This window comes from Hyperolius riggenbachi, chromosome 1, assembly GCF_040937935.1.
Source record: "Hyperolius riggenbachi isolate aHypRig1 chromosome 1, aHypRig1.pri, whole genome shotgun sequence".
Lineage (NCBI taxonomy): Eukaryota > Metazoa > Chordata > Amphibia > Anura > Hyperoliidae > Hyperolius > Hyperolius riggenbachi.
The window spans coordinates 525,450,985-525,476,138 of NC_090646.1; the positions used below are offsets into that span (position 1 = coordinate 525,450,985).

General features: G+C 41.2%; 1 protein-coding gene across 2 annotated transcripts in view; it reads right to left on the reverse strand.

Moving 5' to 3' along the window:
* CMKLR1 (chemerin chemokine-like receptor 1) overlaps positions 1–25,154 on the reverse strand; it is a 120,458-nt gene that overhangs the window by 41,512 nt on the left and 53,792 nt on the right. The window contains exon 1 of one of the 2 annotated variants that reach the window (XM_068271627.1): positions 20,828–20,882. The exons of the other annotated variant lie outside the window; for it this stretch is intronic. The gene's annotated coding sequence lies outside the window, so the exon portion shown is untranslated. Of the gene's footprint in view, positions 1–20,827; positions 20,883–25,154 lie in introns of those variants that run through there. 2 annotated transcript variants of the gene reach the window in all.

Consider the following 25,154-nt stretch of genomic DNA (forward strand, 5'->3'; position numbering starts at 1 on the left):
TGTAAATTTGGGGTATGTAGCATGTAAGGAGGCTTTACAAACCACAAAAGTTCGGGTCCCCATTGACTTCCATTATGTTCGGAGTTCGGGTCGAACACCCGAACATCGCGGCCATGTTCGGCCTGTTCGGCCCGAACCCGAACATCTAGATGTTCGCCCAACACTACTGCCTGGTCAATATTACAATTTTTCAGACAGCCACTCCCATTTCCTTTTTTGAGGTTTCAATCCAACATGACGCATACACTACACATTTTGGGTCGAGGGGCGGGTCAACATACTTCAGACTGCTGCGGGGCCGGAGTATACATAAAATAATGTAGAAGTCTTTGCGGGCCAGACAGTGAAGCATACCCATGTGAAAACCTGAATTCCAATTGGACAGCAGTGTCACCTGATGTGGAATGTGATTGGAAACCAGAGAATTACTGCTTTCTAGCTTTCATGTGGATGGGTCATGGGTGGTGCCAGCACTGCTATTCTATATGCGGACCACCAATATTTAAAGATGTAGCTGGCCACATCTATAAGTAATACATTTTGTGTGTGTGTGGGGGGGGGGCGGTAAAAAAGCCTCAGGGGGCCACATTCGGCCCACGGGCCTTAGTTTGAGGACCACTGCACTACACTGTCAAATTGCTGCACTTTTCTGTTTTGTGGCTCTAAATTTGTAGTTTGCAGATAAGTCAAATACGATCTCTACCTTCCTGCCCCCTTTAAAACTTGCAAGCACTGTATATAAATTTTTAATCCAATAGTACATATTTCTGTTTGCAAAATACATCCCATAATGCCTTAAAAGTGTGTATGTAGAAAACCAGTGTGGGTTAAATATTTTCTGTAGGCAAGTGACTGCAGAAAAAGAAATATAGACCCTGGTCAATTAAGATGCTCTAGTAGTCTCTGTGTAACCTTTAAAACAGTTCATATTACACAGATTAGATTTTGGCCTTCTACTTGTCATTTTACTTCAGATCAAATATTTTTCTCCATTGAGAAGTGCTGCTCACTTTTTATGTTTTCTCAGGCTACACGCTGATTGGAAAAATTGTGTCCTTGAAGAGAAGAAAGTAGAAAATGATGACAGATTAGAGGCTGAATAAGCAGTAAAGAGACACACTATTTATCTCAAGGTATGGATAGCACCATTTCTTTTAATGGAGTCTGATAAAGACGTGGTTCTCATTCTTTCATCTTCCGACCTTCAAATAAAGTGTAATTTGTATTATGTCCTTTGAAAGTGTACCTGAGATAGTACATAGTGCTTATATACAGGGGCGTAACTAGCCTTAATAGGGCCCCCTGAAAAATGATAGCATGGGGCTCCTTTTGTCCCAGAATCCCACGGGATTGGGAGCCAGTGAATGGCAGCAGAGAGTGTTCTGCTGTGAAGCAGAGTCTGGGAGCAGGAAAAACTTACACCCACTTCTGCACACGGTTTTCATGAGTGAGCGGGGAGGTTTCGTTGTTTATTGGCTACACTTGTGGTTGGGAAGAGGGAAGAGGAGGGGCCCCCAAAGCCTCTGGGCCCCCCCTGCAAGGGCAGGGGTTGCAGGGGTGATTGCTACGCCCATGCTTATATATATACCTGGGGCTTCCTCCAGCTCCCTCGCTACCCTCTCAGGCCGCTCTGTACTCGGGATATCACCTTCACTAATCTTCCCAGTTGTGCTCACTAGATGCCAATTATGCTCCCGCATGTGCAGAAGAACTTGACTGACCAGATTAGAAGAGCTGATAACAGGAAAATGAAGTGGCCGGAGAGGACGGCGAGGGAGCCCATGGAATACATGGGGCTGGAGGAATGCAGCCCCATGCTGTTATCTAATTGCCCAATTTATGGAAAAATCAGATAAGCAATTACCACATATAAGGTGTAATATTTTATGTCTTCCTGTCTTCCTGCTTCTTCTTTTGGACCTTATCTTTTCTGCCACCATCTGGGATGATGCTAGAAGTCTTCTTAAAGGACCCCTATCGCGAAAAATGTAGGCAGTTAAAATCTAACAGAACTGACAGGTTTTGGGCCAGTCCATCTCCTTATGGGGGATTCTCAGGGTTTTCTTTGTTTTCAACAGCATTTCCTGAACAGCAGTTTCAAAGTCTAATTGACAAAATAGTGTGCAAGTGAGTAGGGAGGTTGGCTGGTATCTTACTATTTTGGCAGTTAAGCTGCTGTTCAGGAAATGCTGTTGAAAACAAAGAAAACCCTCAGAATCCCCCATGAGGAGATGGACTGGCCCAAAACCTGTTGGTTCTGTCAGAATTTAACTGCCTACTTTTTTTTGCGATAGTGGCCCTTTAAGTGTTACTGAAGTCATTTTGTAATCTTGATTATAGTACCGGTACTGTGTGACCTGTATACACATCAGTTCCTGTCAGTTATACCTGAACTGAAAATAAAAGTCAAAATAAACATACACATGTCATACTTACCTCCCGCAGTGTCTACTCCTTAATCTCTTTCTCCTCTCCTGCGTCCCATTTGTCCCCTGTGATCGATGAAATTCTCTATCCTCCACTTTGAAAATAGCCGTTACCCCATAACAGCTTCCTGGTCAGCACACTGCGAAAATGTAATGTCGCCCACTTGAGCCAAAGGGAAACATGGACATTATCTTGCTCATCAGTTGTCCTTTCAGTTATAACTGACAGCAACTGATATATAACTGACAGCAACCAATATATTTCAGTTCTGACAAAATCTTGTCAGAAATGGAAATAATCATTGCAAGAAGAAAATGGTGAGCTTCTGAGAAAAACTGATGGCAAGGAAAGTATGTAATATTCATTAGCAGGCATATCATGTGTTTATTTTAAATAATTTTACTCGGTTCAGGTTCATTTTAATGCACTGCTATGGGAAGTTAAACATGAATCAGTTTTTCAGCATGTAGTGTAAAAGAGACTAAAACTTTTCTTGCACTGAATTACTGACGTTCTCAAAACTTCTCCAGCTAGTATACTGTAAATGAGCACTTTAGAACATTTTTGCTGCATCTTCAGGTGATCTATTACTGGCTATATGCAGTTACTTGACACTGGACATTCTTCCTTAACAAAGATCAATCTTCCTTCTAATCAACACAGACTCGAACTATACATCCATACATTCTTCAACTGGCCTTGAAAACGGTGAATCAAAGTTACTTATTCATTTCATGTCGCAACAACCATTTGTCAATTATTGTAGACATCGATTCCCATAAACAGAAATAGATGCATTTCAATCATGCTTCAGGTGGAGAAGAATTATTTTTTGCAGATATCTCTGCAGCACTGTTGGACTATCTGCAAATGGGATCCATAAGGAGAAAAAATAACATGCACCTGTTACTTGACCTCCCTAAGTAGATAGATGGCCTGTATTAGAGATACTTACTGTTTCCATAGCATTGTGGGAGCTTTAACATGCACATCTGAGTCTTTCATGATCTGTGCATCATATAAAGATTTATTTTTTGTGATTCAGGGAACTAAGTTAACCACTTAAAGCAGGGGTCCCCAACCTGTGGTCCGCGGCCCACTGCTGGTCCGTGGGACGTTTGCAGTTGGGCCACGGGACAGTCCTCTAGGCAGTTTCCATCTTGGTTATCTATGAATGAAGCTAATCCTGACATCATTTCCTCTCTCACTCTTTTTTTTCTCCTCTTGCTAATTGTTGATTCGTTACCCGCCCTCCTCCCAGAATCTTCAGGCACTCCCACTGAGGTCTATACTAGGAAGGGCACTGTCTTATGTTATTAGAAGGAGGGGGAAATAAAGGGAAGAGGAGGAATATATTATAAATAAAAAGATCCCCCAGCATGCAATTGTTTTGGAGACAATTAAAGGGAATTTATAGGGCCAGTGCCCCTAAAGTATGTGATAACTCCATAACAGCAGAAAAAGTTTTCAATGTTTTGAATGCAGAATTAGCATCTTTATCACTTAATACGCTCAGACCAGTTGCTGTTGAAATTTTATTTTTATGGTGACAATCCCGCTTTAAGGACCACTGGTTTACACCACGCATGTGGTAATGCAGAAAACAGATGGTTTTACTGAATATTTAGGAAAATGTTAATTCATAAATGCTGTTACCGTATGCAGAAATGACTGACCAGTGAGGTAAATTACCAACTTGTGTGGTAAATACCTCAACACATCAGTAAAAGTCAATTCATAAAGATTAGGAAATGCGGTAAAGCCCAGAAACATGTGTGGTGACTACCTTCAGCTTTGATGTAGCAGAAACTGTGCGGTAGCCCATGACTGTCAGAAGCGGAGAGCGATAACCCATCACTAATAGGAGCAGAGAGCCAATAGGAACAGCCTCCCTCTCCTGCAAGTATCGCAGCCTATTATAGAGCTAATATTGTAAGGAGAACAGAGGCACTAACAGAATAAAATATATCTAAAAACTTTAAAATTCCTCGGGAGGCGGTGGTGGACTCATCTCCCTGAAGCAGACATGATACTGTCGGTTTTAATACAAACACATTTATTTATATACTCCAACATACAGTGCAACGCGTTTCGCGGGTATATTCCCGCTTGTTCAGGCAATAACGAACAGGAGTACACACAGTGCAGTCTTATAGAGGAACTTCAGCCTAAACAAACATACTGTTATGTTAGTAAATTACATTAGTTATGTTAATTAAAATAGATAGGTAATATAATCTCTTACCCACCCTGTTTTAAAAGAACAGGCAAGTGTTTGATTTCATTAGGGCAGCCATCTTTTTGGTTGAAAGGAGGTGACAGGGAGCATGAGACACAGTTCCAACTGTCCTGTGTGCTGATCACCTCTCCCAGTTGCTAGGCAAGTGAATGACAACATAGGAAATCCCATCATGCTTTGCACAGCATTAGAGAAAAAAAGCCTGGCCAGTTTTCTTTTATGGGTGGAGCTTATCTAAAAATGCAGCTAAAAATGATGCTTTGGTAATAAAAAAAAAGTTCTGATACTGTGAAACTGTTAAAGAAACACCAAGCCTTTTCAGTTCTGCTGAGTAGATTTTTAGTCCGGAGGTTCACTTTAAGGTCACGATAAGCGCCTCTGAGAGGCGCTTATCGTGACCTTAAGACTGCACTGTGTGTACTTCTGTTCAATATTGTCTGAAGAAGCGGGAATATACTAGTGAAATGCGTTGCACTGTATGTTGGAGTATATAAATAAATTTGTTTGTACTAAAACCGACATTATCATGTCTGCTTCGGGGAGATGAGTCCACCACCGCCTCCCAAGGAATTTTAAAGTTTTTCGATATATTTTATTTTGTTGGTGCCTCTGTTCTCCTTACAATATCAGCATCCACCCCTGGTGGAGGGGTTTAATTCCCTTTCTTCTCCTAATCTACAGAGAGCGACATCTTAATCCTGAGTGAGGACAGGCCTAATATCCTCACCTGCCTACACAGTGGTTGCCTAATTGGTAACCCTGACTTCTGAGAATATCTATCATATACTTTTCCATTTACCCATCACCCAACTTACTACACTCGGGCTCTCGGTGTCCCTTCTTTTTCCTTAGAGGGCTAATAGGCTGCAATACCTTCTAGGAAGGGTCAAGCTTCTTTACTCCCCAGACAGCTAATGAGAGAGCCAGCACACAATAGATTTCCCCTGCAGCCCTTCAGACGTTTAACCCTTTAGGTTCCTGTTTGAAGATGCGGAGGAGCAAGTGGGGAAATCACCTAAACATGGCATGTTTAATGTTTCTTTTAAGTTCATCTAATCTGAAGCAATTAAAAAAAATGTTAAGAAAGACTAAGACAGATTCAGAGGGAGCAGAGGGAGTAGAACAAACCTGTACATCTAAAGGGATGTCGGGGATGCCTTTCACTATCGCAAGGCCATCAATGCATGGAGTACAGCATGCAACAAAACAGAGACAACTCCATATTTCTACTGTTACCAAACAGGTTTTTGTGAATTGAAGCCTATTTTTTCAGTAAATTGCTGAACTCCTACCGCACCAGTGAAAATCTTTATGAATTAGCAAACAAAAGTCTAAAATACTGAATGCGGTAGAATGCGGTATTTGAAAGACCTGTTTTTTTATTGCACAGCCCTTTATGAATCAAGGTCATAATGCAGGGAATTTTCCTGCATTGTAAAGTAGTGTAAAACTATTACATTTCATCTCTGCTCTAAAAGATCAAACATGAGTGGCCCTTACACTCAATTCATTTTTTCTCCAAAGTTTTCTCCTAGGGAATATTTTAAACACCAAGATGAACAGACATCAGTGCACAAAAGAAATATAAGGATCTATAGATAGATAGATAGATAGATAGATAGATAGATAGATAGATAGATAGATAGATAGATAGATAGATAGATAGTTAGATAGATAGATAGATAGATAGATAGATAGATAGATAGTTAGATAGATAGTTAGATAGATAGATAGATAGATAGATAGATAGATAGATAGATAGATAGATAGATAGATAGATAGATAGATAGATAGATAGATAGATAGATAGATAGATAGATAGATAGATAGATAGATAGATAGATAGATAGATAGATAGATAGATACAGTAGGTAGATAGATATCTCAAGCAGTTTAGTATCACAAAAAATATTATTTTGAAAGCAAGTTTTCAAGATTCTGTCACCAAGGGAAATACAAAAGTGTCTGTCTTTAACAAGTTCTTAGAAACCAGCATCATTATTTCCTGTCTATTAATGGTGAATTAGTACCCACAAGAAATATCACTCAAAGCTGGCATCACAGTCATTTACATATATAACAGTGTAGAACACAGGGTGCTGCGGTTTTATATCAGAATGCACTGTTGTTTGCTTGTCTCTATACAATAGAAACAAGTAATGCACATTTATCATAGAAACCTCCTCAAAGATTGGGAAGTCTAGTTTGTCCTGAAAAAAACAAAGATGTATGTATCACTGAAGTGTCATAAGTAGTGATAACGTTATTGCTGAATAGATAAATTAGGAACCTTGGCCTTTATTCAATGTACTTTTTCTCTAAGTTTTCTCTAAGGTGATATTTTCATACCTTGTTGTTGTCAATAAAATGTCTCAAGCCACCAGCAAGCAACAAAATACTCAGAATAATTTTGACAGTACTTTTTCGGCAACTTTTTAGTACCTTTTGCAATTGTAGAATGATGAAAAGTAATTTTAATCAGAAGATGAAAAATTATCATCCAGGAGAAAATAAGAAGAAAACTTGAATTGAATAAAATCATTTGTCTATCTGGTTTGAATATGGACTTTGCCTTGCATCTGTTCTCATGACTGACAGGTCACCTCTATCTATTTGTACCAACATGTATGTTCTGGAACATTTCAAATTAACTTTATCAGTTTTTACTTTTCAGATAAGTGTGATTGTATGATAGGTTGATTTTGTTTACAATTAATTATTTACAACCTGTATCCAGGTAACGGGTGTATACACCTTGCTACACATATATAAGTAGATAAATACTTGCTCTACTTACATAACATATTGTATGTATTGCACTGCCCAAATTTAGATTTTAGTGAATTTTCTATTATAAAAAAGAGAGAATCCTTCTTAGGATTTTCCATTTTGTCTGTATCTATCTTGAAGCCAATCCTGACATAATTTCCTCCCTTACTCTGTCTGTGTATCATTATCCACCCCACTCCCAGTCTTCAGACACTTCCACCCAGCTCTGCAGTAGAAAGTGCATTGAGAAATATTGGCCAATCAGAGAGGAACAGAGATGTAGGAGGGGAAAACAGAAGGGAAAGAGGCTTCAGCCAATCAGGATGCATTAGTTAAGTGTGAGGGGAAATAGAGCAGCAAAAAAGGACAACCCAACATGCCCTGCAACTTCCTTTTTGTGGACCAAATTGTGTGTATACCAATGAAGAGTCAGGTAAACTCGGAAATGATCATTTATCAACAAGAAAAGTAATAGTGATTTTAACTTTTGGATTGCCTGGTTAGCATCCTTATTACTTGTTTACCAGATAAAAATAAAGAATTGATTTTTGTTTTTTTGCCTGACAGTTACTCTTTAGCTAAGCTTGACAAAGGGTGTGTGTGTGTGTGGGGGGGGGGGGACTGTAAAACTGTTGCTGTACTGCTCTATCATTTGATTCCTACTCAGTGAAGAGCAGTGTGTGTGTGTTGCAACATTTTGGATTTATTCATATATTAGACCTTAGGCCCATTGGAATACTGGGCGCTAGAACCCCCTTTCTGCCAAGTATCCACTCTCCATGACCTCTGCAAGGCTCTGGACTTCCCAACCTCGGCCTGGGAGGCTAATCATCAGCTGTAGCAGCTCTGGAGCCTAAAAAGCAGGCATACTGCGCATGCACGTGCCGCACATGTGCAGAAATAACCTCACCGACACAAGCTTATTTATTATAAAACCCATTAACCCACAATCTAAAAGATAACGACAACAGCAGCTTCCCCATCCTCCTGTAGAAATAGACCAGCATGCCTATGGTCACCCTGAGTTTACAAGTAACCACCTTTCATTGTGAATGGTTTGTCGCAGTGTTTGCATTGCCTGTCAGTAAACCTTTTACACAGAAAAGGTAGTGTCTCTACATTAAATAATGTTTTCACTTTCTAGATGAAAAAAAGCATCAATTTTTTTTATAGTATACGATTTTTCTTATGCATCTTGTATGGAAGGGGAGTTCATATTTTTCTTTGCCTTGTCACAAAACCATTTGTGCGCTAAAGTGTTAAACCAGTATGGCATTGCTTGAGCCATCCCGTGGGATCATTAGGCAACCACATTAGGAAGCAAACTTGCTGACATTGTTGTTTGTGATGGATCATCACATTTAATATCTTTCTATCATTTTCTATAGGCCAAGGATCAGAGGTCCTCTCCTCAGCTGACTTTTGCAGCCTTTCAGTTTGTTGATGATGATCCCTATCGATAAAGCTATACTACCATGTATTCAGAAACCAAAAACAGAAGTAATAAATCACATATAAAATGATTCACATCCATTTATCTGATCATAACTTACTGCCTAAACATTGTGAAAGCTTTTCTAGAGTTCATAATCCGATGTGATACAAAATATTTTTATATAGAAAGAGCTATCCAATTTTCATAAAGTCGTCAAAAATAATAAAATGGCAATCAAAGTAATGGAAAAGTGTTTAGAAGCAGACAGTTAATGAGGATTTTGGAAGAAAATTTAAAACCCAATACAAGGTCTGGGTTCTTCAACCTTTCACCCAGTGTATCTCAAAAACCCTTCCTCCATTAAAGTGCAATTAGTTCCCAGCTTTTATTTGTTATAAAAAAGTATCTTAAAGAGTGCTTCTGTTCTTGTGTTACATTTTTGAGACACAATCAAAACAAAGAAGGGTCCAACTTTTTGTTTTTAAAGTGTATAGGACAGAAAACATTTTCAGTCTCTTTCTGCACATAGTGCACACAGCAGTCCATGCCCACTGGTCACCATAGACAATTTGCCTAATTACTGCTTCTTAATAACCTGGAGCCCAGGTGTAAACAAATATGTGTTGGCCAGAGCTTACTGCTGAATGGTTCTGGACCCGAGCAGTCAGAGGAACTGCTGTGGACTTTCTGTGGACCAAAAATGGAGGTCTTAAACTATTGTTTCCCCTTATGAAGTACTTATAGCTATCCATGATAGTCTAGTCTTTTAGTTTGCCCTCGTAGTGGTCTGCACCTCTGTCTTATAGCTTGCCCTGGTGATCTAATGGACACCCCTTTTATTATTTATAGCTTTCCATGGAGTCTAGTAGACCCCTTCCCCTTAATATATTTTTTTTCCTTCTAGTGTTCCCCCGCCCACCTCCCTTTTTAACCCTGGTAGTCTAGTAGTCCACCTCCCCTCCACCAGAGATCAGCAGCAGTAAGCTTTGCTGGTGAATATCTTCTCCCTTCTCCCTATTCCTGCAGCACTCCCCTGGTTTGTACTGAACCTGCCTTCCTCTATCACATGAACTGGGTCCCAGCTTGATTACATCATTAAGCTGGGACACTGCATATGCACGTACAGGAGGCCAGCTGCAGTATGAGCCACAGGAGTGAGACAATAACCACAGGAGGAATAGGGAGAGGTGAGAGATACATTGATACATAGCAAGATTATAATTATTATTATTATGATAAAAAGGGAGAACAGAAAAGAGAGTCGGAAAATCTCAGCGTCATCTAACCATCTACATCATGCTTGTGGCTGTAAGCCTCTGACACAACGTAGACTTTGCACTACACGTACACACATTCCCATTGCGATCAAGTGCACACGAGACTGGAGATTACGCTGTAAATTGACAGCTTAATCTCCTAGCGTTAATCAGGAGCCGCGTTGATTGGCTCCTAATAACATGATCACAATGACCGCCAGTGATCATAGTGATCACAATGTAAACAAACTTGACCATTCCCTTAGGCATCAAGCCCTGTACTGACTGATGTCATCAAGCCAGGACCCTGTACTTGAGTCAGGCTGGGACTGGCTGCTACTAGGATGCCGAGGAGGAAGGTGAGTAATATTTACCCAGTCTCACTTCCTGCTGCTGATCTCTGTAGATCACCAGGGATTATATATAGTAAAAGGCGATGGGAAGGGTACTAGAGACTGCTCTGGTCCTTAAAGGGCCAGAGTGGTCAGTCCTGAAGGGGTTAGGTTAATGTCTTATAAAAAAAAAAACAAATAGTATACATTTTGTTACCCTCATTGAGCAATAATATTTGATGAGAATGTGTGTTAGATTAACCTATACAAATCCACAGCAGTCCCTTCTGCCTTGTCTAACATGGTCTAAATACATTAGAGTAAATTCTACATAGCAATGCCATAGTGATAGTGAGCACTGAATACTTCTCTACAAATCTGTGGCAGTCAGTCATTCCTCCTTGCTTGGACTTTTCATTCTTCTTTAATGTGATCTTAATGCTGTACACTAAGCCCTAGGGCATACAGCAATGCACAGTGACTGTGGTTGTACAACACATGTATTATGCCTTATGAGGTTGCTATACAAATGAAAGCTATTTGGTTTTGTATATAATAACTTGAATGGGGATAGATCAAGATGAATATGACTAAGCCTCAACATGAACAACAGTACTAAAAATATTTAGCCTTAAAGTGGTCTGAAACTCTGACATAACATTCAATAACTATGTGTTTTCCTTCTTTTTATTACTCATAGAGTTATCATATTTGCTTTTGTGCACATGTAATATTGTCTGTTTACAAATTAAAACGTTTCTGGAGTGTAGTTTTTCTTACCCTGAAAGTTGGCATTGCATTTTATTCTTTTTCTATTATAACTGCTTTTTATTATATATTAAAATCTTCTAATGAGCTATTCTGAACACTAAGTGTGCCTGAAGCAGAGAATGTTTGTTCCAGTGTTGATACATTTGTGTTTACCAAGTAAAAAATATACTGTTATCTCCCGTTTGGATGCAGATTTGAAGCTGAATAGCAGGAGAAAGTGCTTTGTTTAACCATTTCAGTAATGTTCTGCTAGAATTTTTTTCTGGGATAGTAGCTTTCAAGCTGTGAGGAATCCTTTAAGAGCAAAGTAGAAATGCTGGCTTTCAGACCACATGGCTTGGAGGTCTACTGTATATACCAGATCTGGGAGCATGGTGGAAATAAGATAGCAAGAGACCCACTTTCTCATTTTACCCCCCCCCCCCCCCTCTCCCTCCTCCCCCCACCAAAACAAAACAAAGCCCTTTTCTGCAATGACAGTTATATCTGACTACAAATATATATATATATATATATATATATATATATATATATATATATATATATATATATATATCTGGTGCATGAACAAGAATAGAAAATTGCTTTATTATTAATAAATACACATATCAAAATATTAAAATATTCAAAATCCCATAATAACCAATATATAATAGTGACTCTCCTCAAGAAACCTGAACACTATAGGGGCTGCAGTCCCCAAGATGTCAAAAAAAGAGTCCTGTTCCATAAGATAGTGGATAAATGAAGTCCCGGCAAAAAGACATATGTGGTTTCCAATGACTCAATGTAAAGATGTTATTATTGCAGCAGATCTGTGGTATGGTGAATAGCAGCATGCAGCAAAAAAACGTGCCTTTACATGACAGAGGGCTAGAATACCATGATCCTTCATAAGAAATTCATAGGTTATATGGTTCCAAAAGGAACCTTAGAACAATGCCAGCAACAAGAAATAATCTATACTCCTGTATCAATAACAGCAATTTTGAAAATCAAAAGTGTATACAAATATGAGGTTTTAAAACAAAATATTCTTTACAATTTTTTTGTGGTTAATTCTTGTTCTTATGTTCTAGTGACCTGTGTGGGTAATTTTTTGGAGATGCCTACTCTACTTGTACCTGCAATTTAAAGTGAACCTCCAGACTAAAAATCTACTCAGCAGCACTGAAAAGGCTTGGTGTTTCTTTAAAGAGACTCTGTAACAACATTTTCATCCTTATTTCTTCTATCCTATAAGTTCCTATGCCTGTTCTAATGTGCTCTGTCTAACTGCAGCCTTTTCTAGTTGCACAGTGGCTGTATTATCTCTGTTATATGATCTAATCATCTCTCCTCTGTCGGGCTGAGGCAGTCAGGCTGGAATGTGCTGTGCTGCTTGTGATTGGATAGAAGCTATAGACACCCTCTCCAGGCCCACTGCACACTCTGTATGACTCACACACTGAGCTACTCTCAGCCTATCACTTGCTATGTCTTTTGTTTGTAAACCCTGCATAAAAATGGCAATTACAAGTCAGGATTGCAGCAGGGAGTGGCTGAAACAGCACAGAGGGGCCCTGAAGAACATAATGAATAGAATGGTATGCTTTTTATTTTAAGAATTTTAGAGTACAGATTCTCTTTAACAGTTTCACAGTATCAGAACTTTGTTTTTCTTATTTAAGCCTAATTTTTAGCTGCACAAAAGCTAAGCTCCACCCCATCAAAGAAAACAGCCCGGGCATTTTTCCCCTGACGCTGTGAAAAGCATGATGGGATTTCCTATGTTGTTGTTCTCATTTCCTAGCAACTGGGAGTGGTGATCAGGACACAGGACAGTTGGAACTGTGTCTCATGCTCCCTGTCACCTCCTTTCAACCAAAAAGATGGCTGCCCTCATGAAGTCAAACATTTGCCTGTTCTTTTAAAACAGGGTGGGTAAGATATTATATTAACTATCTATTTTAATTAACATAACTAATGTAACTTAATGACAGTATGTTTGTTTAGGCTTAAGTTCCCCTTCAACAGCAGGTAACAGCATGTCTAGAAGGCTAGTTCCCAGTGTAAAGAAATGATGGATGCCTAATCAATATTACCGTGTAGGTAGCAACAAGGCAAAACAGGTAATTTGGGCACTGGAGGCACTGGGGAAATAAGGATGTTACCATATGCAAATTTGTTATAAGTCATGATTGGTGTCTCTAACTGGACATTTGGGTGCTCAGTAAAATAGTCGGTGAGGCCTGCTATACAAAGGTCCACAAATTTCCAGTTATATCCACTAATCCCGCTAATAAAATTGGCTCCTATGGTGGTGTCCAAACATACCCTGCCCTCGATACAAACTGCAACTAAGGCATTGCAGATATTGGTGGGGATTGGGGGGGGAGGGGGGTCAGTTAGGGTTAGGAATCAGTTTGGAGGTGAGTTAGGGTTAGGCATCGATAGATGGGGAGACACCTGAGGAAGGCAACGCCTTTGTGTACCTCTGTGTGCTCCAAATACAATTGATATTGCAAGCCATTTGTGTGCCATCTCAAGTTTGTTCTGATCGACAGAGGGAGGGTTCAAGTGAGAATGGATTAAGTTAGGTGACAGTAAAATATCTGTAAAAATTACTGATATTTTTACATAGTAATTACATAGAGCCTAATAGTAGATAACTTGCCAATATTCTACTAGCAGCTATTTCCTAAACCCAAATTACCACAAGGCCCTCTTTACATGTGTGGAGGGAAGGGACTTATGTGCTATTAATAGGTCTGCTGTATAGCTCATCACAGCCTCTGACGCAGTGTATGTTTCACTTTATTGTGTAAAGCTTGTGAAAAGTTCAGCAAAAGTGAAACAACATTTTTGTTCTCCAACTAAAACACATTTTTCATGAAGGTTCTGATTTTCTTCATTTACATCAACAGCTCTTTCAATTAGCCCAATGTGAGGAGAGGTTCACTGCATAACTTTCAGACAGATGAGCACACAGATAGTCAGCCATGCATTGTAAAGCATCTCCACAACCACAGCTTTGCTTGAGCTATCCTCAGTGTTAATCAACACTGGTAATGTACCTAATTGAAAAATGTTAATGCTTTTTTGTAGCCTAACTTCTTCATTTACAATTTAGATTCACTGATCTTCTAGAAAGTTCTGGTTTTGTTGTCTATTATGGTCATGGCACCATGTTTTACAGTTATTTATTTTTTACTGGAGAAGAGCTGTGAAGACACATGCTGCTTTCATGGTAGCAGCTGGTGCTAAAATGCTTTGATTTAATTAATAAAAAACTGTATAAATTGCTTAATTCACCTTCCATGTGATAAATTGAAATCTATAAAAACAATTAAAAAACAGTGGAATGCAGATTTCAAACATATTCACAATAGCATAACTAATCAAAGAATACGCCTAGGCAGTAATCCAGATGCACATACAGACAATTAAGTACCTTTTTATTAAAAGTTTAAGCATTTAACTACCCTGCTTATACTCGAGTATAAGCCGACCCGAGTATAAGCTGCCCCCCCCCCCCAACTTTTACCTAAAAAAATGGATAAGGTTATTGACTCGAGTATAATCCGAGGGTAGAAAATGGTGCAGTGCAGGTAGCTAGTCATCTCTCTATAGAATGTACCTCGCGGTAGTATTTGCCCCTCTCATATTCCACACAAACCAAACTAAGCTTATGGTTCTTCAGGTATGACCTCCGAGATCATATATTAGTGTGGTTTTATTCGGTAATTGCTGTGTTGTCCCCCCACTTGTTAAGCATATGCCTGAGTGGAGGGACATTGAGTGGCATGTGTCTTGTCCCCCCATCCACACATGGCGATCGGTGCATGTTCACTGATCCGCAACAATCCATGCCGCTGGGAATCCTTCTGCATATGCCAGAGTGGAGTGACATGTCTCGTCCTCCGGCCTGCATATGGTGATCGGTGCGTGCTCACGATCCACAATGATCCATGCCGCCAGGAATCCTTCTGAGGTCTGGGTCTATGCTACACCTTTAGTTTATTTATTTATTGTATTTATAAAGCGCCAACATATTACGCAGTGCTGTATTGGGGGGCAGGCATATGCACAGTTGTGAGTGATTCTTTCTCAACGCTGTGTTGGGATCCGTCTCCTGTTGGTCCAGTCTCCTTGCAATGATGACAGCAGTGGCACACGTAATGACGGAAGCCACTAGAGGGCGTTATTGCAAGGAAATTGACTGAAAGGAGATGGATCCCAATGCAGTGGTGAGAAAGAAACACCGCTGTGCATACGCTAAGGCCCGCCCCCAATCAAGGTGTAGCATAGACCTGGACCTCAGAAGGATTCCCGGCTGCATGGATCGTTGCAGATCAGTGAGCACACACTGATCGCCGTATGCGTGCGGGGGTGGGGAGGACGAGACACTGGCCATTCCACTCTGGCATATGCAAAAAGATTCCCAGCATCATGGATTGTTGGGGATTGGTGAGCACGCACCGATCGCCATATGCGGGTGTAGTGACGAGACACATGCCATTCCACTCTGGCATATGCATTACAAGAGGAGGGACAACACAGCAATTACCGCTGTGCCTATGGTGGGGAAACACTGTTGACTGAAGTTTGACTGGATTTGCTGGATGCTTGCTTCAGGTGTGTGATTCAGACACTACTGATCCATGAAAGATCAGCAGAACTCCAGGCAACTGGTATTAAAGGATATAAATATGGCACTCCACAAGTCCACGGGTGGAGCAACTATGCAGTGAAGCAGTAAGCATGCTTTACAGCCACTGCAAATATGCACGCATACAGCATGCTGTACATTACTCCGTTAGGACCTGCCACACCGCAACCTTTGGTAGCCTACCATAGAAATATCATTGCATCGCATTTGGATGCAGTTAGAAAAGGGCCTTTATATCATTTCATGAACCATGTATATAATACTTAAAGAGGCACTGAAGTGAAAAAAATATATGATATACTGATTTGTATGTGTAGTACAGCTAAGAAATAAAACATTAGGAGCAGAGACATAAGTCTAATATTGTTGCCGGTACAGAAAGAGTTATGAAACTCCAGTTATTATCTGTGCAAAAGAGCCATTGAGCTCCACAACTTTTAAAGTCGCAGAGAGCCCTGTCTTCTGAAGTTTATTATCTCAAGTGTCTGTCATTGTATTTTCTTTTTCTCTGCAGAGGATAATTCAAAAGTTTACTGGCCTGCTCTGTAAAATCATTTAGAATTCTGAGTAGTGTGTAAACTGTACATATTAGAGAATTATGCAATGTTATAAAACACACTATATAACTGAAAATAAAAATATGAGAATATTTTCTTTGCTGCTAATGTTCTAGTAATTATCCGTTCTACACAACCAATTCATATCATAATTTTATTTTTTTTGCTTCAGTGTCTCTTTAAATGCACATTTGTCTTAGTAACAAATCAATTACATGTTGTCTAGTTTAAACAGGTCAGTAAACTGATTTTAGTTTTTTTTTCTCATTTTCTAGAGTGTACAACCTAAAGCCTCATCTACACGCGTAGATGAGGCTCCGATCCAGCGGCTCGATTAGCCGCAGGATCGCCTCTTCCGTGTCCTCGCCGCGTCCCCGCTCGCCCATGCGTGCGTCGGATTTGATACCCGCTCGTCCCCGCGCCGCTTATCTTCCGCTCGATTCCCTGCCATTGTCTAGTGTTGGGCGAACACCTGGATGTTCGGGTTCGGGAAAGTTCGCCGAACATGGCCGCAATGTTCGGCATGTTCGGGCCGAACCCCGAACTCCCCGAACATCCCGCTTTTAGGGGCCCTATGGGGTCGCAGGCATAAGGTGGGAGCATGCCCCGATCGCGGGGGGGGTCGGAAATTCCCCCCACCCCCTCCGCTAGCGCTCCCCCCTCTGCCCGCTTCCCCATACAAAAATTTCAAGAAGTACCTGTGTCCGGTGGTAGTGGGTGGCTGGCAGTGGGCGGCACTATGAAGTGACTGACTGAGGAGGAGGAGTCCAGAGAGTGACGCTTTGAGGGAGGCCAGGCAGTGGGCGGATCAGCAGTAGTACGCGTCACTCTCCGGACTCCTCCTCCTCAGTCAGTCACTTCATAGTGCCGCCCACTGCCAGCCAGGCAGCCACCCACTACCACCGGACACAGGTACTTCTTGAAATTTTTGTATGGGGAAGCGGGCAGAGGGGGGAGCGCTAGTGGAGGGGGTGGGGGGAATTTCCGACCCCCCCCGCGATCGGGGCATGCTCCCCCCTTATGCCTGCGACCCCATAGGGGGGCAGTATTCGGCGGAACAGGGCCCTGTTCGGCCGAACAGGGGCCCTGTTCGGCCTTGTTCGGCGGCCATTAGAAGTTCGGGTCGAACCCGAACTTAAAAGGCCGAACACCATCAGGTGTTCGGCCGAACTCGAACATCACCCGAACAGGGTGATGTTCTGCAGAACCCGAACAGTGGCGAACACTGTTCGCCCAACACTACCATTGTCCACTCGCGGGGAACAAGCAGGGAATCGGCGGTAGCAAGATCCGGCCTGTCGGCTCTTATCAATCGAGCTGCATCAGCGGCTCGATTGATAAGCCACATCGCCGCCTCATCTACGCGTGTAGATGAGGCTTAATGCCAGTACAGTAGTCTGTATAATCAGAAAGTAAAGAACAAAGTGTATAACTGAAAACCAGAGATGAATAAACTGATTTGCACCAATTTTAATTAAACTGGGATGCCCCAGATCTGTTTAGCTGCAGACTTATTATGGATCAATTCTTTAATTTTTAATGGCTTGAGAAAAAGTATTTTCAGTGATTGCCATGTATCTCAGTCCCTGTCCCAAGCTTGCTCATGATCTTGGATATTGTACGAATCTTGTTAGACTTTAAAATTTAAGTTAAAGTCTACTGGGAAATTACTTGGTAGCCAAACTCCCTAAAGATAATAACTGTTACGGTATTCAAAAAGATTACGTTTAATAACCATGATAGCCACTCTAATCAATTCATGCTATGTAAATGCAGCAAGGCCATTTGATGACATTTTAGGAAGACCTTTTGCTGATAAGCAGGTGGATTAAAACTGTTGCATGTTGTTTAATCCGGCTATCAAGTTTTCTGTGATCGAATCAGGCAGTCATTTTTTGCTTCAACATATCTGATCCATTGACTTCTGAATTGTTTTAAGCAGTTTATGGATGTACTCCAATCAATGTATTGCTAGATAAATATTTCCAGAATATCTGTATCAAGGTGGACATAAACGATTCAACTATTTTTTTTTATTAGGCTGATCAGTTTTTCCACTTGATCAAATAATTAGAAAAATTGTACCAATATGCCGTGATCGATTTTTTCCAAAGATATTTGATTAAAAGATTGAAGGAAACATTCAGCTTTAAAACATTTTTCTTTCTGATTTTTCCAACACATCCAATCCCATTTTCATTGCAACCCCCCCCCCCCAAAAAAAAAATTTGTTGACGTGATTATTTTTGTAAAAATAAAGCTGGAAATTCGATTTGATTTGATTGTATCATATATGGCCACCTTTAGACATAGCTGTCCTACTATAGGACACCATGGACGACTATTAGATCAACCTGATATTGCACCTACTCACCTCCTTGCACCATTCAATATTAAGCTCTATACACAAGCTCGCCCGTCTCTGCCAGAAACAAAATGTCAAGTCGGCTGAGAACCGTCCCAAAAAGTGTCCCACCGATGGTAAAAGACAGAAATTTTTGTCCATTTAGACGGATTGGTCCTGGCAGTTCGTTTCAGACAATAATTGTTGTTAGTCACAGGTATCGAATGATAATGAACAACCATTCCGTTCAAACTACTCACGTGTGGCTAATAACGCACTTCTATGTCGTAATTTTCACACTTCAACTAACAATCTGATCAGTCATTGAACCATGCTCCGTCGTTGCTCATTCATCGCAACCCATCGGGGATCGCTGCTTTTCTAGTGATGGTGATCGAGCATGTGTATGGAGCTTTAGATCAAATACCAGTAGGTATTGTATCTAATATAAACTGCACTGTGCCTTTGGTATCTTTATGCTACTCAATTCAATACAAAACTGTTAAGTCATCTATTGCATACTGCTTCTGTGCACAGGACCCCTGTTCTCCTGCTCACATGAATAGGTAAAGAGCAGCATCTGCCAATCAATGTTAATGTAATGCTGGGGGGTCATAGTTTCTGACCACCCAGCACAACAAGGCTAAGAGCTGGATAATGGAAGAGGTTTCACAGGCTGCCCAGGGCGACTGCAGATCTGGGCTTCCGATTACGCTACAAATAAAACACAATGGCAGCGCAGTGTGATGTTGCACTGCCTTAGTTCGCACTGTGCTGCCTTAGCGATAGCAAGTTTTCAGACAGGTACAAGACAGGACTTTAGATTGGAGTGTAACTAGTAGCAACCGTAGCTCACAGTCACATCCACAGAAGCAGAGCAAGCTGGCTAACAACAGTCACCAGCAAGCATCCACCCAGGCAAGACTACAGGATAGAACGTAACTAATAGCAACTTCAGCCTATAGTTACGTTCCCAGAAACTAGAGTAGCAGGAATACTACCAGTCAACAATGTGGTGATGGCAGAATCCAAGCTATCTGGATAATGGACTTCACTGATCCACCGCAGATGCAGCGAACGTCCATCAAGCATGGAACTAAGCAATACACAATGATAAGAAAAATAACAAACAGCTCAACTAACGGATAAATATATACCGTATTAGCAAGACTGCATATATATTTATCAAGAACTAGCTAAAGCACAAGTAATAAGGTCGCATAGAACTACAATAACAGAACTATACAGAGTAACAAGGTGCCCACTGCCCAGTAGATCAGCGTACTGACCACTATGACGGGCGAGGTATAAAATGGGAGGCAGACTTTTATGCTGGCATCAGCTAATGGATGCAAGTATACAAATCTCCACACAGCTGAATGGTAATCACTCAATCCTGAGCTGGCTTGATTACCATTTGCTAGCTGGTTGTGAATGCAAAGGACCTCCATAAGAAATATATGCAGAATTATGTAACAACATGCATGCAGGAAATCCAGGGCTATCTGGCCGCAGCTCAGCTGCAACAAGCAATTGGTGGAATGATGACAGCATCATGAGCTGCCCAGAACTGCAGAGCGATTGCAAATGACAATGAGACCCATTGCAAATGCACAACCGAATGCAAGCAGATAAGCCAGAACTGTCCGTTTGCAGCTCCACTACAACTGACAGAATACACTACAGGAGGGATCCTTACAGTTCAACTAATAAAATTGGGTTCATAGCCTTTTCACAATTTGTCATGCATTGACTTGGCAATGTGCAAGTTTACAATGGTAGTGAAGCATATTTTTATTAAACTGTATGCTTCTGCTTCACTGTATAGTTGCACCACACGTCTAACAGCACCACTGTGCTGTGATAGTATTGCAACGTACACAATGTTAAAGGTCCCTTATTGTTTTTATTGAATCTAAAATCTAACCTGTTTACAATGTGTGGAGTCAACTTCCAACAGGTTCAGCTTGTGCAGCTCCCAGCTAGGTTGAGGTAAAATAGCTGTGAGTTAAATATTTAAAAATGTTAATAATGGTATTAATTTACCTTTTTGGTGGAAAATCCTTGTGCTGTCTTGACTGCTGACGGTCTACTCAGTACTACATTTCATGAAGCTACAGTCTGCCCTGCAGATCAGCTGTTACGTCGTAGAACAGTTTTTATTTTCTTGTTAAGTTAATGATACTGCTGTTCTTAAGGAAAAAAAATTGCGTAAATACTAAAAATCCACAGTATGTGAGTTTCATTTCCCTTTTAAAGTCATTACATTCAGTGTTCTAAGGCAGGGATTGTTATTAAGAGGATTTGGGGAGATTGCAGTATATTATAGATAATTTGACCATGTTTTACATATTATTTGTATATGAGATGGTGTAAGCTTTCAGGTAGCAATGCAGCTAATGGAAAAAGATCTTTGAAAAAAAAGGCTGTTATGGCATCCTGTTTGTGCTTCTTTTTTTTTTTTTGTTATTTGTTTTTAGGATTTAATATATTATATAAGAATTGAAACAGTGAATTGCTTATGATGCAGAGGACACTTATCCATATTTAAAACAGATCTTTATCAAGAAATTATAAAAGTTGATCCTAAAAATGTTGGTTTTGGACTTAATGGCCATCTTGTACCTTTACTACTTTTCTGATCTAGTAACAACAACAATAACAATAACAATAATATTTTTATAGCGCTTTTCTCCCTGAGGACTCAAAGCGCTGTGACCCTGCATTATGCAGTCTCAAAGGCTAGGGAAAAGAGGTGGGTTTTTAGCCTTTTTTTAAAGCTGTCCAGAGAAGGAGCCTCTCGTACTGATTGTGGAAGTAGTAGGCACCGTAACCACTAGCCCCGAGAGAGTATGCAGATCAGTTGTCCAAAATCTACTGTAATTACATCTGTCAAGTAGCTATATGCGCTTTGCAGGTGTGTGATTCAAACTGATGAAGATCCATATTGCAGCTAGGCAAAGTTATTGTTTTTTTGTTTGTTTGTTTTTTACCTTTTAAGAGTCATGCAAAAATAGCTGGTCTCATAATTTCTGGGAACCAAATTCAGCTGTACAAGGTTGTTTAGAAGAAACCAGGCAGAGCCAGGACACGGTCCTCCAGCGCCCAAGGCTGAGACACTAAAGTGCGTCCCTACACCCCTTCCACCTCAGCTGCCACACACTGATTGCTATTAGACTAAGAGGCGCCCAAGTGCCCCCAACCCCCTCCCCCCCAACACCTAAATCTCTAGTTATCTGGCTTGCAGTCACTGCCAGGTATCCCCTTTTATTATTTCTCTCTGCTTCAAACACAATAAGGGAATGGTAGCTGAATGAGTTGTGCGCCCCCTGCTTCACTGCACCCTTGAGGCTGAAGACTCTTGAGCCTCTGCGTCACCCGACCCTGAAACTAGAGATGTCGCGAACTTCCGATGTTCAGTTCGTGAACCCTGTTCGCGAACCTCCGCGAAAGGTTCGGTTCGCGAAAAAGTTCGCGAACCGCAATAGATTTCAATGGGGAGGCGAACTTTAAAAATTTAAAAAAATTCTACTGCCTAGAAAAATGATAGAAAACATGTTTCAAGAGCTCTAATACCTGGAGGCACACCTGATTGAGTGAAATACACATCACTGCTGGAGGACCCGCCCACCCCACCTCCTCCAAGCAAGGTCCTTATACCATTTGACTCAGTTGTCTGCCTACACTAATTAGTTATGGGACAGCTGCTACACACTCTGCTAGGGAGATTTTAATTGGCCACCTCCCTCCTCCCTCCTATCGGAGGGAGGAGGGTCTCTTCTGCCAGGGAATTATACTATTTTAAAAACCAGTATACATCATACCATGGCTGGGAATTGAACCCAGCTCTCACTGTGTGGTGGGCAAGTCACCCTAACCACTGTACTACTACAGTAGTAAGTGAAGCTAGCCTAAAATTTACCATTTATGCTCAATGCAATAGAAACAGGTTGCTTACAGGGAACCTTAACTGAGAGTGATATAGATGTTTCCTGTAAACAATACCAGTTGCCTGGCAGTCCAGCTGATCTCTGTGACTGCAATAGTGGCTGAATCACACCCTGAAACAAGCATGCAGCTAATCCAGTCTGACTTCAGTCAGAGCACCTGATCTGCATGCTTGTTCAGGGGCTGTGGCTAAAAGTATTAGAGACACAGGATCAGCAGGCGATTCAGGCAACTGGTATTATTTTAAAAGGAAAAATCCATATCCTTCTCCGTTTAGGTTCCCTTTAAGGATTTGTAGCATAAAAGCCAACTCACATTGGCTGGGATTTGAACTTGGGTCTCACTGTGTGGTGGGCATGCACCCTAACCACTGTACCAACTGAAGCTGGCCTAAAAATTACCATTTATGCTCAATACAAGAGAAAAAGTAGACAAGACAAATAACATTTATATCACACTTTTCTCCTGGCGGACTCAAAGCACCAGAGCTGCAGCCACTAGGGCATGCTCTATAGGCAGTAGCAGTGTTAGGAAGACTTGCCTAAGGTCTCCTACTGAATAGGTGCTGGCTTACTGAACAGACAGAGCTGAGATTTGAACTCTGGTCTCCTGTGTCAGAGGCAGAGCCCTTAGCCATTACACCATGCAGCCACTGCTTACAGATATGTAGCCAGACATGGCCTTCTCTTTTGTGTTCAACAGTTGTCCAAAGAGAACCCTAGATAGCCATGTAGATTCATATCTCTCTCTCTTCCTAACACTGCTACTGCCTATAGAGCATGCCCTAGTGGCTGCAGCTCTGGTGCTTTGAGTCCGCCAGGAGAAAAGTGTGATATAAATGTTATTTGTCTTGTCTACTTTTTCTATTGTATTGAGCATAAATGGTAATTTTTAGGCCAGCTTCAGTTGGTACAGTGGGTAGGGTGCATGCCCACCACACAGTGAGACCCAGGTTCAAATCCCAGCCAATGTGAGTTGGCTTTTATGCTACAAATCCTTAAAGGGAACCTAAACGGAGAAGGATATGGATTTTTCCTTTTAAAATATTACCAGTTGCCTGAATCGCCTGCTGATCCTGTGTCTCTAATACTTTTAGCCACAGCCCCTGAACAAGCATGCAGATCAGGTGCTCTGACTGAAGTCAGACTGGATTAGCTGCATGCTTGTTTCAGGGTGTGATTCAGCCACTATTGCAGTCACAAAGATCAGCTGGACTGCCAGGCAACTGGTATTGTTTACAGGAAACATCCATATCACTCTCAGTTAAGGTTCCCTGTAAGCAACCTGTTTCTATTGCATTGAGCATAAATGGTAAATTTTAGGCCAGCTTCACTTACTACTGTAGTGGTACAGTGATTAGGGTGACTTGCCCACCACACAGTGAGAGCTGGGTTCGATTCCCAGCCATGGTATGATGTATCCTGGTTTTTAAAATAGTATAATTCCCTGGCAGAAGAGACCCTCCTCCCTCCGATAGGAGGGAGGAGGGAGGTGGCCAATTAAAATCTCCCTAGCAGAGTGTGTAGCAGCTGTCCCATAACTAATTAGTGTAGGCAGACAACTGAGTCAAATGGTATAAGGACCTTGCTTGGAGGAGGGAGGGTGGGCGGGCCTCTAGCAGTGAGAGAAGTGTGTTTGGCAATAATGTGTCTGCTGACAGTGATAAGGAGGGTCAAAGTTTTGCTCAATAGAGCATTATGGGGTGAATCGAACTTCCGCAAGAGTTCGCCTAATGCAGGCGAACGCGAACCCCCAAAGTTCGCCTGGAACCGTTCGCGACATCTCTACCTGAAACCAGGTGCACACAAGCAAAATACATGGTAAACACATCCGAAGTTTAAGATTCAAAAGACTCAGCCCACTCAGGCACCTGGAATGCACACCTATCTGGAGTTGAGCATCTGTGATCAGTGGCGTAGCTAAGGAGCTATGGGCCCCAATGAAAGTTTTACATTGGGCCCCCTAAGCACTCTATACATAACAAGTGATACAGCGCACCAAAACCTGCCAATGGAAACTACAGTGTCGGAGGTGCAAGAAGGGGATGGGGAACAGCTTGTTCATGATTACCACTATTCAAAGTATCTATAGAAGTGATTATTATGAGCACAGGACCAATAGAGAGCTAAAACTACAGTTGAGGGACAGCCCTTTGGGGCCCCAATGTGGTCGCTACCTCTGCACCCCCTATTGCTATTCCCCGGTCTGTGATGCAGGGAACTCCTGCATATTGTGTTATAAAGAGAGACATTCTATATTGCTATTTTTAAAGCAGACCTGAACTCTCTGTTCTTAAAGGTAAGCAACAGCATAATAACCTTTAAAGAAAACATGTATTTGTTACAAATCCTGCAATACATCTGCAGTGTGTCTACTTCCTGCTTTCATTGAAGAAGACATAGGGTTAACATCCTGTGTTTACTAA